Here is a 15,149-nt window from a genome sequence, read left to right on the forward strand (position 1 = left end):
CGTGTCCATTTCTCCCTGGAGTCATCACACAATGAGGTCCAGCCATGGTCAAGCACAGCTGAAGCGTAATGGCTGTCAGCAGCTGCTGATGAGGAGCTCAGTTCTGATCTGAGAGCACCTTCAGGGCAGGTACCAGGCCTTCTTTCCACATTTTCCACTAACCTCTGTGACACCTAAACAGGCAATGTTTGCTGAATTTATCTGAATATCATATAATCACACAAGCATGCAACAGTCTTCAGATTTACCTTTTTAGGGGAAGGGGGAGTTCTGTAGCTAAACAGCAGTGTTGAAATTATTTCATAGAATTACTGCCATATATTGAGCATGGTTTTGGTAAGTTTGAAGATTATGCACATTTTTAATTAAATTTTTTTATTTATTTTCCATACCAACCACAGTTTCCTGTAGATGTAACCAACCGTCTTATTAAATAAGAAACACAGAACCAATGCAAAGAAGCAAGCCAAGAGATCAGAGCTAAGAGCCTTACCCTGCAGCTGGCCTCTTAAGCCAGGAGACCTCTCTGAAATAAAAAGACCTACTTCCTGTGTGGCTGTCTTTATATAGTCTTTCTGTTCTGCCTTCTCATTGGTTTTAAACCCAAACACACGACTGCCTCGTCACTGCCTGTCTGTACAGCCCTCTAGGTCTTCTATGGTATTGAGATTAAAGGCATGTGTCTCCAATGCTGGCTGTATCCTTGAATACACAGAGATCTACCTAGCTCTCTCTGTCTACTAAGTGCTGGGATTAAAGGCATGCACCACCACCGACACACTCTTGCTATGGGTCTAATAGCTCTGACCCCCGGGCAACTTTATTTATTAACATACAATTAAAATCACATTTCAGTACAAATAAAATACCACCACAGTTTCCCCTCTCTCCTCTCACCCCACTCCCTTCCCCCACCTTCTTTCTATGCACCACCCCATCATCCACGCCTCAGAAAGGTTAAGGCCTCCCATGGGAGTCAAAAAAGCATGGCATACCAAGTTGAAGCAGGATCAAGCTCCTTCCCACTACATCAAGGCTGAACAGAGGGTTATGCATTTTATAATCTTTACTTGATTTAAGATGCAGAATCTGCCTGTGTAGATTTTTTAAATCACTTTATAGATGAAGATTAGGAATTTCCCAGAGGTGAGGCAACTTGGAACAGCCTCATCAATTGACCTTCAGAAGGTCAATTCTACAGACAGGGATTTTCATCCATGACACTTTGCTGTGATTATTTGGGTTAAGACTAGTACAGTGACCAGCTCCTACAGATTTCTCCTGGCACTAGGGGGAATTTATGCTGGCGGTTCCTCTCAGGTTTTATCCATCGGATTCTTTTTCCATACTGAGGACCAGGGTCTGGGAGGCAGGTTTGTTTATGTGGTGGGATGCTCAGTGTTGGTGCTCATGCAGCACTGTAATTCCCACTTAACATAAGCAAACCAGGCCCGGGGCTCCAGTGGAGCAGAGCAAGGGGCTCTGGGATTCAGTGGTTTGTTTCTTCCAATCTGCATTTGACCTTGCATTGCATTCACCAAGCATCTCCCAGTGAATGCAGAAACCTTTCCCCTGCTTCAGGAACATTTCTGTGTAAACAGGCACAGCACACAGATGACAAAAATTAAGATGTACTCTCTAGCCTGCCTGGCTGTATTATTAAAACAATTACTGTATGATTTTCCTTTCACATAGCCATGGAAACCCCACTGAAAAGATTTAATACAATTTATTGTGAGAAGCTTAGAAAGAAATCTGTTTCCCAGTGCTGGAAAACAAAACAAGCCAATTCCTCCCTCTTCATAAAAGGTGTGATGGATGCAAATTGTGCACCTGTAACCTCACCCAGCAGGACTGAGCGAGCTTTCTGGGAAAGCATTCTGAAGATAAGTGGCAGCTTCTTTCAGAGGTGTTGGAAACAAAGGCAATGCCAGAGGAATAATAATCCCCTTTGATGTGTCTGGAGAGGACTGACTAGTTCAGAAAGAGAAGCACAGCCCATGGCTTGCAGTCAGTGCAGAGCAATGTCCCTGCTAGGTTATCCAGCTCCCTGACCTCTGCAGCTCTTGACACCAGAGTCTGATCAGAGGAGCTCCGTTAGCTGTGGTATAACTTTGGGGCTGCACTGTCCAACCCTGACCACCTACTAGACACCTCGGAGTAGCTTCAGAAAACCCCAAGGTTGAAGCCCCAGGAGGATCATACCCACCGCATCAGAACAGAAGAGCTTGGACAGGCACACCAGGACTCGAATGCACAGCCAGCACTGAGCTGTTGTCGCAGCCAGCTGCGCTTGACTTTCTGTAGGCCAGATCCTTCATCTGCTTGCTCTTTTGTTCCCAGCTGGAGCTCTGATTCCCGGTGATCTCAAGCCCACAGAGGCTGCTTGGCACCAAATCTGGGTTTCTCCCATTCAGTTATTCATTCTGACATTGAGTGGATGGCAGGAAGAACAGAATGTAGCAAAGAATACTTGAGGCTGGGGCCCGGGGAAGGGCTCCCAGCTATTGTGTATGATTCCTGCAACTTCCTATGGCTCTGCAGTTCTTGCTAAACAAAAAAGTGCTTTAACACTTGTAGTGAAAGACTTAAATTTAAATTTTGAATTTGGTGCCTATTAGGTATGGCACTAGGAGAAATGACAGATTATCTGGGCCTTTTCCAGGTGAGATTAATTACATTTATTTATTGCATAATGATCAGATGACATCATCTAAATATGAAATCTAGATGATAATTGGAGTCTCCTGCCAAAGGAGGCTAGATGAGATTTTTTTTATAACTTCTTTCTTGTGTTTCCTGCTGCTGTAACATAAAGCTGGGTAAATTATAAAGAAAAGAAAGTTACATTTTCAGGGATTGAGCAGGTTATATTTAGGAATGTATATGTATATGCATATATGCATGCAATAACAGTTAAAGAAGAGACCATAAACCTGAAGGAGAGTGGGGAGGAGTGTATAGGAGGGTTTAGAGGGAAGAGAGAGAGGAGAAAATGTTCTAATTATAATATAATCTCAAAATTTAAAAAAGAGGAAAGAAGAAGAAGAAGAAGAAGAAGAAGAAGAAGAAGAAGAAGAAGAAGAAGAAGAAGAAGAAGAAGAAGAAGAAGAAAGTAACGAAAAGAAAGTTAATTTTCCCAGTCCTAAGTCCAGGACATCTAAGCTCTAGGTGCCAGCAAGTCTAGTGTCTGTTAAAGGCTCAATCGATGCTTCCAAGATAGTATCCACATTCTGTGTTCCCCAGAGGGAAAGAACATTGCTTCCCACAGGGAGGAGCTGGACAGAAAGAGAGAGAGAGAGAGAGAGAGAGAGAGAGAGAGAGAGAGAGAGAGAGAGAGAGAGAGAGAGAGAGAGAGCTCTTCCTGAAAATTCTTTTATAGTAGCCTTTATAAGTGAATGAGGAATGAATGAGATCTCATAACTTCAGTACCTCCTATTACCTCATAACCTCTTTACCTACCAACATTACTACACTGTGGAGCAAGATTAAATTTGAGCTTTAGAGGGGGCAAAACCTTCAAGCTACAGAGCTTTCAAATCATGGACTGTGGGCTAAAAAGAGAGCTCAGTATCCCCAGATCTGGAGACCATATTCTCAACCCTGAGGTCAAGTTCTTGGCTTGTAAGCTTAAAGATTTGAATTAATCCCAAGAACCCACTGTAATCCTAGATCTGGAAAGATTAAGACAGGTGCATCCCTGAGGCATCCTGGGTAGCTTGCTTAGCCTTCTTGGTGAGTTCTAGGCCAGAGAAAACTGTCTCTGAAAATGTTAAGGTGGACAACCACTGAAGAAGGACACACAACGTTGTTTTCTGGCCTGTACATAGGCATGTGCACCAGCACACACACATGTACCCACACACATGAACCTCTCTCTCCCCCCTCTCTCACACACACACCCTATAGTGTAGCTAATTATCTCTTCAGTTTCAAGGGAATCTCTTATAGTCATTTTAGGTTGTGAGGTCTGTTGTCACTTAATTAGTTTAGGCACTACCTCTTGTGCTAGCTAGTTTTATGTCAACTTGCTGCAAGCAAGAGTGACTGGAGAAAAAGGAACATCAGTTGAGAAAATGCCTCCATAGACTGAGCTGAAGGAAAGACTATAAGGCATTTTCTTAATTAGTGATTAATGTGGGGTGACCTGGCCTATTGTGGTGGCACTATCCCTGAGCAGGTGGTTCTAGGTTCCATAAGAAAGCAGGCAGAACAAGCCCTAAGAAGATGGGGGGGATATTATCGTTCAAACCACGACACCTAGTGAGTGTTTCAGTGAGTCAGTGATAGGAATGCACGTAACTCAAACCTCTGATTTTCCACATTTGGGTCTGATGGTCGTATTCTCTACTCTGGTGATAAAAAAAATATGTAGCGTTCTTGGGAAGAAAGGTCTTATTGAAACTCATTGTGTCTTCAAGAACGCTACTTTGAGGGATCTAAACCCAAGAAGTTTGATTCAAGATACCAAGTTTACTGAAAAAGCAAAGAGGAATGGGCCAAGCCAGAAATCAACCTACCAAACCCTACACATCCCAGAGGGATTTGGAGGCATGCTGCTGCCCACAGGCTCCAATCAACAAACCCAGAAAATAAGGAGTGGCCCGTGTTCTACACACAGTGCCTTGTTTGTTCTTTGTTGAGTAGAACAGAATGAGTCCACCCACAATCCCAGGGTGGGAAATTAATCTTGAAACAGAGCAAAAAGCTGGATAGGATCTGATTGGTTCCCACAGTCTAGAACTAGCTTCAGAAAGCATTTTTCTCCTTTTCCCCTTGTCCTTATCTGAGATGATATCCCTGAGAATGGTCTTGTCAAGGCACAATTGACCACTGTGTCCTTGAGTTACTGGAGGATACTGTCTATGCCTTCATCAGAGCAGACCTTACTTTCAGATGGCATGTTGGGTCTCCCCTCTCCCATAGCCACTACAGTAGCTTCTGAGGTCTTTAAAGGGTAGGAAACATGTCTGTGTCATGAAAGGCATTGGAAATGTGTTTTCTTCAAGATTGAATGAGGTCTCATCATACAGGAAGTGCCAAGTTTACTGGGGCTATTTATTTAATATGCAAAGCTCAGAGCATGCCTCATCTCTTGCTCCTAAATCCTTTGTGACTGGTTAATCAGCAAGCTATGACTGAGGATAGCTACAACCTAAGGACAAGATGAGAGGGAAGTAATAACCTCTGCCTACTTGGAGAGGTTTATTAATCAACTGTATAGCAGTAATGTTACATCACATTATTACAGCCATTCTTCTTTAGAGCTCAAGGTAATTCTTATAAAGTGCCTTGCTTAATTTAAAAAGGAAAAAAGGGCAGCACATTTTATAATTACTCACCTGTCATCACTGCCCACCTTAGAGCAAAAGTAAAATTCAGATCTTTAGGACTTTAGATTCCAGTCTCATATACTTTTCCTTAGGCTATTTCATTTCTAGAAAGAAGAACTAATTGCTTTTAGTAAGTAGGGGTGTGTTTCAGTGGTTGAAGACCAGGCTTAGTTCCTAGTGATCCCATTGCCCTTCTTTTGGAATTCTTTATACCTGACTCATGGCCCACTTACACACTACAGCTTCCAGATCAACATTGGCACTGAGACTAGAGGTGAATGATGAGTTCTAGCTTGAGGTTCTAGCTTAGCTCATGAGTATCCATTAACATTGGATTAGAAAAGGATGTCACCAGTTTCCTGTACTTTGTGGCAAGTCAATCTATAACACATTCACTGAGAACCTACTGTGTACAGACAGGTATTCTAGGTACTAAGGACTCTCTGTGAGTCCTAGTCTCCATTTGATGGAGAAGAGGGACATCTAAGGAATAGATGGTTGTAACTGTGCAGGCATGTAAAGCAGAAATTTAGGGATAGTCAAGGGTCAGGGGAGCGAAGCTGAGGGCTGAAAACAGTCACCAGATGCTGTCCTGAAGTCTGGAATGAATGTCAATGGCACCCCCAGGGACACCTGCTACACAATCAGTAAAACAGTCCTAGCTGAGAGGAAGGAAACACCATGCAAATTGGAAAGAGAGAAGAGAAATGGGCATGCTAACAAAGGAGGAACACTCCTAAGAAGAGAGAATGCTACACATATATGGAGACCCTAATGTGGAGAGACACTGAGCACGCACAAAGAACCAGACTCTGTGGGTCAGAATGCTGCATCTGAAGGAGAAAGAAGAGGTTAGGCAGGACCCTCTAGGCTTTGGCAAAGAATCTGGACCATGTTAAAACTGCAATGGAGAACAACTGAAGAGTGTAGAACTGAGGTTGGCATTACCCAATTTACATTATTAGTGTTGTCAGTGCTGGTTTGAGTGGAGTAGAGGAAGACTGTATAGAGAGGGCCCTGGATACCACTGCCAGAGTCAGTTTGCAAAGGGCTCATACACAAGGTTGTAGTAAACACTGGCTTCAAGCCTGACCTTGAATCAGCGATAAACAACTTCTGGGAATTCATCCTAGTGTATTCATTTGCTTTGAATATGCTCTGAAGTCTAAAATTAGCTGTCTCTGTGACTGAAAATACTATTACTTTCCTGGATCAGTTATGAAAAATATTCTAGTATTATTAGAATTATACAGCCTAAGCAGAAACCATCTTCCTGACCATCCACAGCAGTATGTGTCCCCAAAGATGGAATATTTTTACAAGATAAACACACAAACAGTGGGGAAATACCCATAGCTGTTATTAGGGAAGCAATGAAGTGGCACATGAGAGCATTTATAGACAAGAGTCATTTCCAGTCAGTGACTCCACAGCTTTGCCAGGTGGGACTCTCCCATCAGGTGGGTCTGGTGAGTCAACCTGTTACATACTGTCACCTGGTGTGCACTCTCATGGCCTCCTGCACTTCTGGACCTGACAATCAAATCAAAGAACTGGCCTATAGTGGTTAATCTTAAATTGACTAGATTTAGGGCCACACCAGGGTGTCTGTGAGGGTGACACCAAAGCATTTGGGCCGAGTATGGGTTTACCATCCCATGAACTTTGGTCCTAGACTGAATGAAAAGGTTAAGGGGCGGGGGGGGGGGGAGCAGGGTAAGCACTAGTATCCATCTCTCTGCTTCCTCAGTGTAAGCAGCTGCCTCATGCACTGGCTGCCACAGCTGGATCTGGTGTTTGCTGTCATGCCTTCCACACCACAGCAGACTGTGTACTTAACCTGTTAGCTGAAATAAAGCCTCTCCTTAAGCTGGTTTAGACAGGTATGCTATCAAAGCAGTGAGAAGGCAGCAGGCACATGCTCACCCCATTCTTATCATGCCATGCCGTCCCAACTAGTTGTATAATTATTCCCATTTATTCCTTTTTATTGAATATACATATTTTTCCTCACATAATATAACCCTGACCCCCCAGCATTATTAGACAAGGAACCTTCAAAAATGCTGTTGAGTTCTTTCTGTTGGCCATCCCCTGCTGGGTGTACAACCTACCCTTAGCATAGTTTGTTCCCCCAGCGAGTCTCCCTTGGAGAAAACTAAATTTTATTTGCAAGTGATTATCAATTGGAGATTGCTTCTGGGTTAGGGATGGGGAATGTGTTCACTTCACCTTTCAGCTCAAGGACCCACTGTGCCATTTTTAAACATTAAGGATTAATTTATATTTCCCAAGAGCCATGGTTTAAAAGCAGAGAAAGAAAAACAAAAACAAACAAACATTGAAGAAACTGCTGTTTCTATAGGAATAGCCCAACTTATTCAAACCAGGTTCATTAGGAACACTGTATTCCTTGAAACCACAGTGGCTGCCTCTCCTTTATCTTTCTTTACACCAGCGCAGTCTGAACGGCATCCAGCATGCTCCCAGTCTCATTAGATAGATTTTTGCTCATTAAGCATCAAAGGTTAGATATAAACAAAGTCAACACTATTTATACTGAATGAAGAGCATCTCTTCCAGACACTTTCGCTTCCTGTGGAGTGTGTACTGAGCTGTAGCTCCCCCCCCCCACCAATATGTACTTCTTCTCCTTTTTTATGATCGCCAAACCTCAATCACAACATCCCAAATGGTCAGAGCTCTTTCTATGCCGGCAGGGAAAACATTGAAAAGCTCCTTAGTTGTCTTCACCTGGGGACTCCTCCAAAGCAATCTGTGGCTAGTGTTTAATGGCTTACAGAGCCTCTATTGAAAAGGTATTTTCATCACAATTACATCACTGTGTTTCCCCAAGACCCTCCCAGCTGGATGATGCCTTCACTCCTGGACCTTAGTTGGGAGCTTTGGTGGAGGGGCAAGCAACAGGTTGAACCACTCTTATCTCACCTCTGTCCCTGTCATCGGGGAACACCAGATATGCTTCAAGAGTCTCCAGATCTGGGTTAGAGGACAGTAATACACACTTAGGCCTTATTATTTTTCTGGCTGGGGGTTTTGTCAGAATTAATTTATTCAGATTTGTTGTTTTGTTCAAATTGCTATGCAGTTTACTAATGCAGGGAATTATAAGGGTAGCCCCCAGGAAAGCATAAAAATGAAATGTGGGCTAATGTGGTTTGCTGGAAGATAGAGAACAGAAACCATGAAGAAGTCGCCATGGTCCAGAGGACTGTTGAGTGCAAAGTTTGGATTCTTGTTCGGGAGGGAGGGCTTTACATATAAGGATGCAAAGCTTCCAAATGCACAGCTAGGCTTGGCTAGAAGGAGAAGGTGGACTTTAATACATTTGCAGTATTGGACCTTGGTTCTGGGGAGGTAGAGAGAAGACACTTGGGATACTCTCTGTTTTCTCTAGACTCCTGGAAGCCTCACGCTTGTTCCATTAGTTCATTCTCTGGCTTTTGTGAGTAATTTTTTCTGGTCCTCAAGTGTCCCCTTCTTTTCTAGGCTTACTGCACCCTTTGCTATCTGGACTTTCTCCTTTTCTCTATTTCCCTCTTTGGTGGCATGTGGTGATAATATATCCATTTGCCACACTTGGTGAGGTTTGCCTGTGCAATATCATCCAGGCTTTCTTGACTACAAATGACAGGAAGTGACTGTGGTGAGAGAGGGGGAAAGAGCTTGTCAAGCAGTGGGTTAGGAGCTCATGGAATGCAAGAGGACATTGGAAACCTAAGTGAGGAGACAGCAGGGATCGGCTGTTCCTGGGAGGCTGGGACTGAGTGATAGCAGTTTAGCAGGACTGGCTGCTGTAGGTTCTGCTGGGGTGCAGGGAAATCTGGTTGCTTGTGTCTGTGGCTCTTGAAACATCTGCTAAGACTCAGAGTAGGGACAGCATCTCCATTGAGCATACTTCTATGTCTGTCCTCTGTGGTACTGGAGCACTTGGGGATTTCTACTCAGAGGCAGGTATCTGGCAGTTAATGCTGGTGGTGATTTTGCTCAGGCTGAGAATATGTTCTAAGGAGAAAGCATTGCTTCTGTGACAATGAGGAAGGCATGCTTCTTGTCCTTCTGGGCCCTACTCTACTCCTTTCTAATGTGGAGGGAGCCAAGGGGAGCCTCCAGGGTTTTCCTTCTCTATAATCCTCAATGTCCCCAAAGCAACCTAACTGTTCTGTGGGCTGCAGAGGCCCCATGTCTGTGGGCTGTGCTCAGAATTGGACACAGCTGCTTCCTAGGTGACTGCCACATACCACCACAGCAATTTCCCTTCTTTGCCTGTTTTCTTGGTAGAGGGCTCTGGTAAAAGAACCCAGAGGCATTAAGGAAATGGGAGAAAGAGGATTTTAATACACATGCAGTGACATTTACAGCTATGTCAGCAGCTCTAAACCATGTTGGCACAGACTTCCAACTCATAAGATGATGCCTTCGGCTCATGTTCTGCTGAAAAACAGAAAGGAAATATTCCAGCAATCCAAAACATCCATCAGTAGAAAAAGAGGGGCACCTGGTTCAAGTCAGGCCTGTGTGTGAAGGCTGAGATTGCTGCAGATACTTGGGGTAGATGGATGTCTATGAGCATAGAGAGACTCCTGCAGTTCTGCAGCAGAGACAAGGCTTGACTTATTTTTTAAAAAGCAATCCTCAAATTTGCTTGACATTCAGTGTTTTGTTTGTTTGTTTGTTTGTTTTTAGTGCGGTGACTGCTGGCAACTTTGCATCATCTTTTTTGCACATATGCTTTTCCATAGGACAGTGTGAGCTTACCCTGGGCATCTTTAGTTTTCTGCATAAGACTGGAACATTTTTGGCATCATGTAAAGAAAGGACTCAATTAATAAGATCACACAATATCTGTGGATCAGGAACTGGGCTTGATATAAAAAATACATTTATAAAATGTGGTAGTCTCTTTCCTCAAAGGATATAGTGGGGATGTGAGACATAATCCCTCAGATCCAGAGGTGAGCCATGCTTGATAGGTATCAGACTTGAGATCCCTAGATCAGTGTCCAGCTAGGTCCTGGATGGGAAGGTAGTCTGTACACTGGATAAGCAGAGAAAGAGATGATTCGATAAGGCTTGGCAAGGTGGATGGGAGAAAGTATCTCTTCAGACAAGAGCAGAAGATCTGAAGTCAGATGGAAAACAGACACTATGTCAGAAACTGCGTGGATGAACCCTGCCCTCTCCTGATGCCCACCAGCTTAGTCTATAAGGCTGGTCATGGACTCTTGGTGGACTTCTGGAAGCTACCACATATCTCTGGGCTTTACCTTCCTCACCTGACAGATCTAGGTAGCACTAATGTCCTGGAATTGTTAGGCTTTTATTTCAGCCTCTTAGTCCACACTTGGTGGCTTAGAATGACAGACACTTGCTTCTCATGTGCCCCAGCCAGTGGGGTCTTAATGGGGGCAACCCACCTGTGGGAGAGAATGAAAGGGATGGGAGACATGAAGAAAGACAGCAAGACAGGGTTCTGATCAAGCTGCAAATTTTATTCTCCTCAGCAAGGCTTATATAGCATGGGAGGGGGAGGGAGCAGAAAGGAGGGAAGGGGTGCAAGATGTGCAGGATGTGCAGCTGAGGGGGACGTGTAGCTGAAGGGGGACGTGCAGGTTATGAAGCTGCAGGATGTTGTGCTAGGTGATAAGGTCACTGGTTAGGGCCTATTGTTCTGTTACTATGCTACCTGACCACGGGATGTTCTTTATCTTTGGGGGCATCTGGTTTAGGGCCTATAGCTTGTTCTCTGGCCTAGCTAGTACTTTTTCATGGTTCATGTTTGGTCCCTGACACTCATGGTTCTGGAAAACAGGGTATCACCAAGTCCATGCTGATTCTGAGACTCTGGGCATAATTCTTTTATCTTTCTCAGCCTCTGCTGGCTGCTGGCATTTCTTTGTAATTATTTGGCTTACAACAGCATCTTTTCAATCTCTGTTTTCCTCTTCCCAGGGCCTGCTCAGGGTTTCCAAATCCTGGGAACACCAGCCATTGAATGTAGGACCTATCCAATAAATCATGACCTAACGTTCATTACATTGTAAAAATCCTGGTGGTGGTGGTGGTGGTGGTGGTGGTGGTGGGTGTGTGTAGGTCGGACATCCATCTAGTATAATGCTGTTCTCAATTCCTCTCTGCTTTATTTTCTTTTGAGATACATCCTCTCTCATTAGCCCAGCAAGCCGGTCAGCCCCAGTGATCCCCTGTCCCCTCTTCTTCGGTGTTGTGATTAGAAATATTCACCACCGTGCCTGGCTTTTATGTGATGCTGAAGATGAGGTTCAGGTCCTGAGGTCTGCACATTGTATACTGTTGGAGCCATCTTCCCCAAATGCAGACTCTGTTTTAAAAATAAGATCTCATTGACAGACATCAGGAATTACAATGTCTGCTTATCTTTGAGAGGACATAGTTCAACTTGTTACCATTTTCCATAGGCAGAAGGTTTCAACTTGCCCAGGGAATGTTGAATCAACTTCTAGGCTATGTTATCAGCCAAAAAGAACTTATCAAGATTGGCCAAGTTCGTAGACAATACGCAAGTTGAAAAGCATGGCATTCAGCTCTTTATTAGTCTCTTTGTTGCTGGCTTCATACTCTCCTGTCCATCTTTACTGTACTTGGGGAAGAGTGCAACAAAATATAAATCCAATTAATGCAGCTCTTCATGAATTCTTTGTTGAGTTCACTTTGCCTAAAGCATAAACTCTTTACTCTTTGCGATTTGTCCCATTCTATTCTAGTGTTGGTTCAGGATTAGCTCAGAACCATGAAAAGAGATGTTAGAGGACAGAGTTACCTTAGTGAAGGATAACAATTATCCCAAAGAGGGTAGAGGAATGGGAACAACAGTTACCTATACATGACAGATGCTGTGGCAACAACAGTCACCTTCAGAAAGATAGCTTAGGAAAAAAGTCACCCTGCAGGTGACAGGAGTAGTTTGTAGAGAATAGTTGGGCTAAGGAAAATAGTTACCTATCAGAGGGCAGATGGCCTGAGCATACCAGTCATGGGGAGAGGGTAGACGGACAGCATTGGCATAAGAGCTACATGCTTAGGATAGATCAGATGGGACGCAAGTAGGGGACCGATGGAGTGACGTGCTAGCTTTCTGCTCTGTGAAAGAGAAACTGAAGGGTTTTGGTGCACTGTCACCTGGCTCCATGGGCTTGGGTCACTGCAATGGGAGCATGAGGAAGATGAGGTTCTTCACTGGAGGGTAGCAGTGAAGCTGCAGGGGAAATGCTGGTGCCGAAAGCTTTTACTCTTCGCTCCTTTTTTTCCTTTGGGTTCTCAGCCAGTGGGATGATGCTGATCACATTCAGGATGGGGCTTTCCTCCTAGTTAATCCACTCTGGGAACATTTTTACAGATTCACCTAAAGGTGACTTTACTATCCTCCCAGGTGCTAATCAAGTTGACAATTCAAATTAGCCGTCACAAATCCATTCCCTGTCAACCTGATTCCCCAAACATCCTTCCTTAAACCACCACATTCCACCCTGATCTCCAATGCCTGTGTGAGTCTTACAATGCAAATGCATTTTATCTATTTCCAAGGGTTCCCAAAGTCTTAAGAATTTCAATATAGTTCAAAAGTCCAGTTTAAATCTCTTCTGAGATCCAGGACAAAAGTGTTGCTATAAGCACTTCCTATAAAACAGAAGCAAAATTTTATGTACTTCCAACATACAACACCACAGTCTAAACACTACTATTCCAAAAGAGAAATGGGGCCTGGAAATGAGTCCCAGGACATAAGCAAGACCCAAATCAAACATAACTGCCATCTGGGGTAGGTGGTATATGATGTGAGCTCCCAAGGGCTTAGACAACTGCCTTTGCGACCTATTTTCAGCCCACTCTGTTTTGGTCTGGCGTCTCTGACTGCCTGTGACTTTCCTTGGCAGATGTGTCACATGTCTGGCAACCTCGACTTCCTCTGCATCTTCAGCTCTGCTCCCACAGCTTTGCACATTGGCATCTGAAGGGCTCCCTGCAGTAAGTTTGACTTTGCTACGTTATGATTGCCTTGTAGCATCCAAGACAGCAAACCCATTTTGTGGCTCACTTTCCTCTGAAATTGGGATAGAAGATTTCATGACTCCACAGCTCTTACTTTTTGCATATTCACAAAATTATTATCATGAAAATGATGTCAAAATCTTTTACCCACTTGAACAAAAGCAGAAGCCTCTGTATGCCTGGGTAGCTGAATTCTGGGAAACTCTTTCCTAAGTGGCCCCTTGTGAACAGGGATTCCCCATGTCTCTTTCCCAAAACCTCTCAAAAGAGTTAAAACCTTATCCTATTGAACCTGTGATAGGTTGAACCCAGCACCTCCTGTGTTAGGTCTAATGACATCTTGTTCATTTTCTGGATGTAAATTCTTGGCTTTTTTAAAAATTTAAATGACTTTCATTTCTTCAGTAGCTGTAACTGGTCTCAATTTCAAATGTGTGCCTTCTCCATGAAAATTTCAAGTTTTTCAAAACTTTCTGTTTTGAGATTTGTTCCTGTTTTATTATAAACCTGGCTCAAATCAGCTGACAATATCAGTGCCACAGTCTGAATGCTGAGTTGTCTTGACATTTCTTTCCCCAAATTAATTACTCTATCACTTTCAAATTCAGCTTCATGTAAATCTCATACTGCTAAAAATATCTTGAAAATAACTGATCAGTGCTTAAGGGAGTGCCTAGGATGAGCTGCCCTCAATGTTATTACCAAGGTTGAATACAATGAGTTTCGGTAGAGTGAGGACATTTCCTTGTCACAAACACTCATGTCAGAAAGTGATCCCCCTTATCCTCACAACCCAACACCAGAAAATATCTGTCAGAGACACAGAGAGAGGGTGATGGAGACAATGCAAATCCTGGTCCAATCCTGGCCCCACTGTACTGGAGCTATAAATCCAGTCTGCTTTGGATGGCCAATGGGAGAACTCTGAGACTTATGGGAGCTTTCAAATGTGAAATAGAAAACACCAGATTCTAAGCCATCTAACGGTTACCACTGCCAGAGTGGAACAGCAGTTTCTGCAAAAGCTGAGCTGTCATTTGCTCATGCCTAGTGAGTTGAGACTCTCCAAAAATCTTTGACATGAAGAAACTAATACAAAAAGCTAAGTATCTGCCCAAATCCATCTCAAGAAAGTCATGCTAGTAGCATATTAAGTGGTCGGTAGATCTTAGCTGTATTATTTCAGAGAGGGAAACACATGCAGACCACTGGCACAAGGAAACAGATGCTTGCCTTCATTGTAGCAGTAGCCACATGGTTCTGCAATTGTGGCCTGGCACATGTGTTTGCCTTATAAAGTATGTGAGCTGTATCCAGCCCAGAAATGACAATAAATGAATTAGTGAATGAATGGAGTTAATAAATTGAATGTTCTCCCTTGTTCAAATTACATTTAGTCTTTAAGATATCAATGTTACATGGAAGAAAGCATTTCATGTAAGACAGTTCTGTGGCAATAATAAAAAAGAATGAGGCTTACTTAGTAAGCCAAAATTGTAAGTAATAGTGCAGCACCAGCTCTGATTGCTGAAATTGATCAGAGTGATACTTAGAGTTTTAGATGGATAGTCTCCCAATCACCAAACAACAAGTTATTCCCCCAAATTATTCTTAGAAGCACAGAGCAATTCTCCTGTCTGCAACCCAAGTTTCCTAGGCTTCATCCATATGAAGCAAGAGAGGAATGTGGGCATCTGGATCAGTTATGATACTTTTTCCCAGCACTTCCAGGCATGAATGAACAAGCTGCTCAATAAATATGTGGGG

At 43.4% G+C, this 15,149-nt stretch overlaps 1 protein-coding gene across 4 annotated transcripts in view; it reads left to right on the forward strand.

Annotated features, from left to right (window-relative positions):
• LOC121824409 (testis-specific Y-encoded-like protein 5) overlaps nt 1–553 on the forward strand; it is a 61,327-nt gene extending 60,774 nt beyond the window's left edge. For all 4 annotated transcript variants that reach the window (XM_076555945.1, XM_076555942.1, XM_076555941.1 and 1 more), the window contains one exon: nt 402–553. The gene's annotated coding sequence lies outside the window, so the exon portion shown is untranslated. The remainder of the gene's footprint in view (nt 1–401) is intronic.
• Nucleotides 554–15,149: the final 14,596 nt, after the last annotated feature.

The sequence above is a fragment of the Peromyscus maniculatus genome, chromosome 20 (genome assembly GCF_049852395.1).
Source record: "Peromyscus maniculatus bairdii isolate BWxNUB_F1_BW_parent chromosome 20, HU_Pman_BW_mat_3.1, whole genome shotgun sequence".
NCBI lineage: Eukaryota > Metazoa > Chordata > Mammalia > Rodentia > Cricetidae > Peromyscus > Peromyscus maniculatus.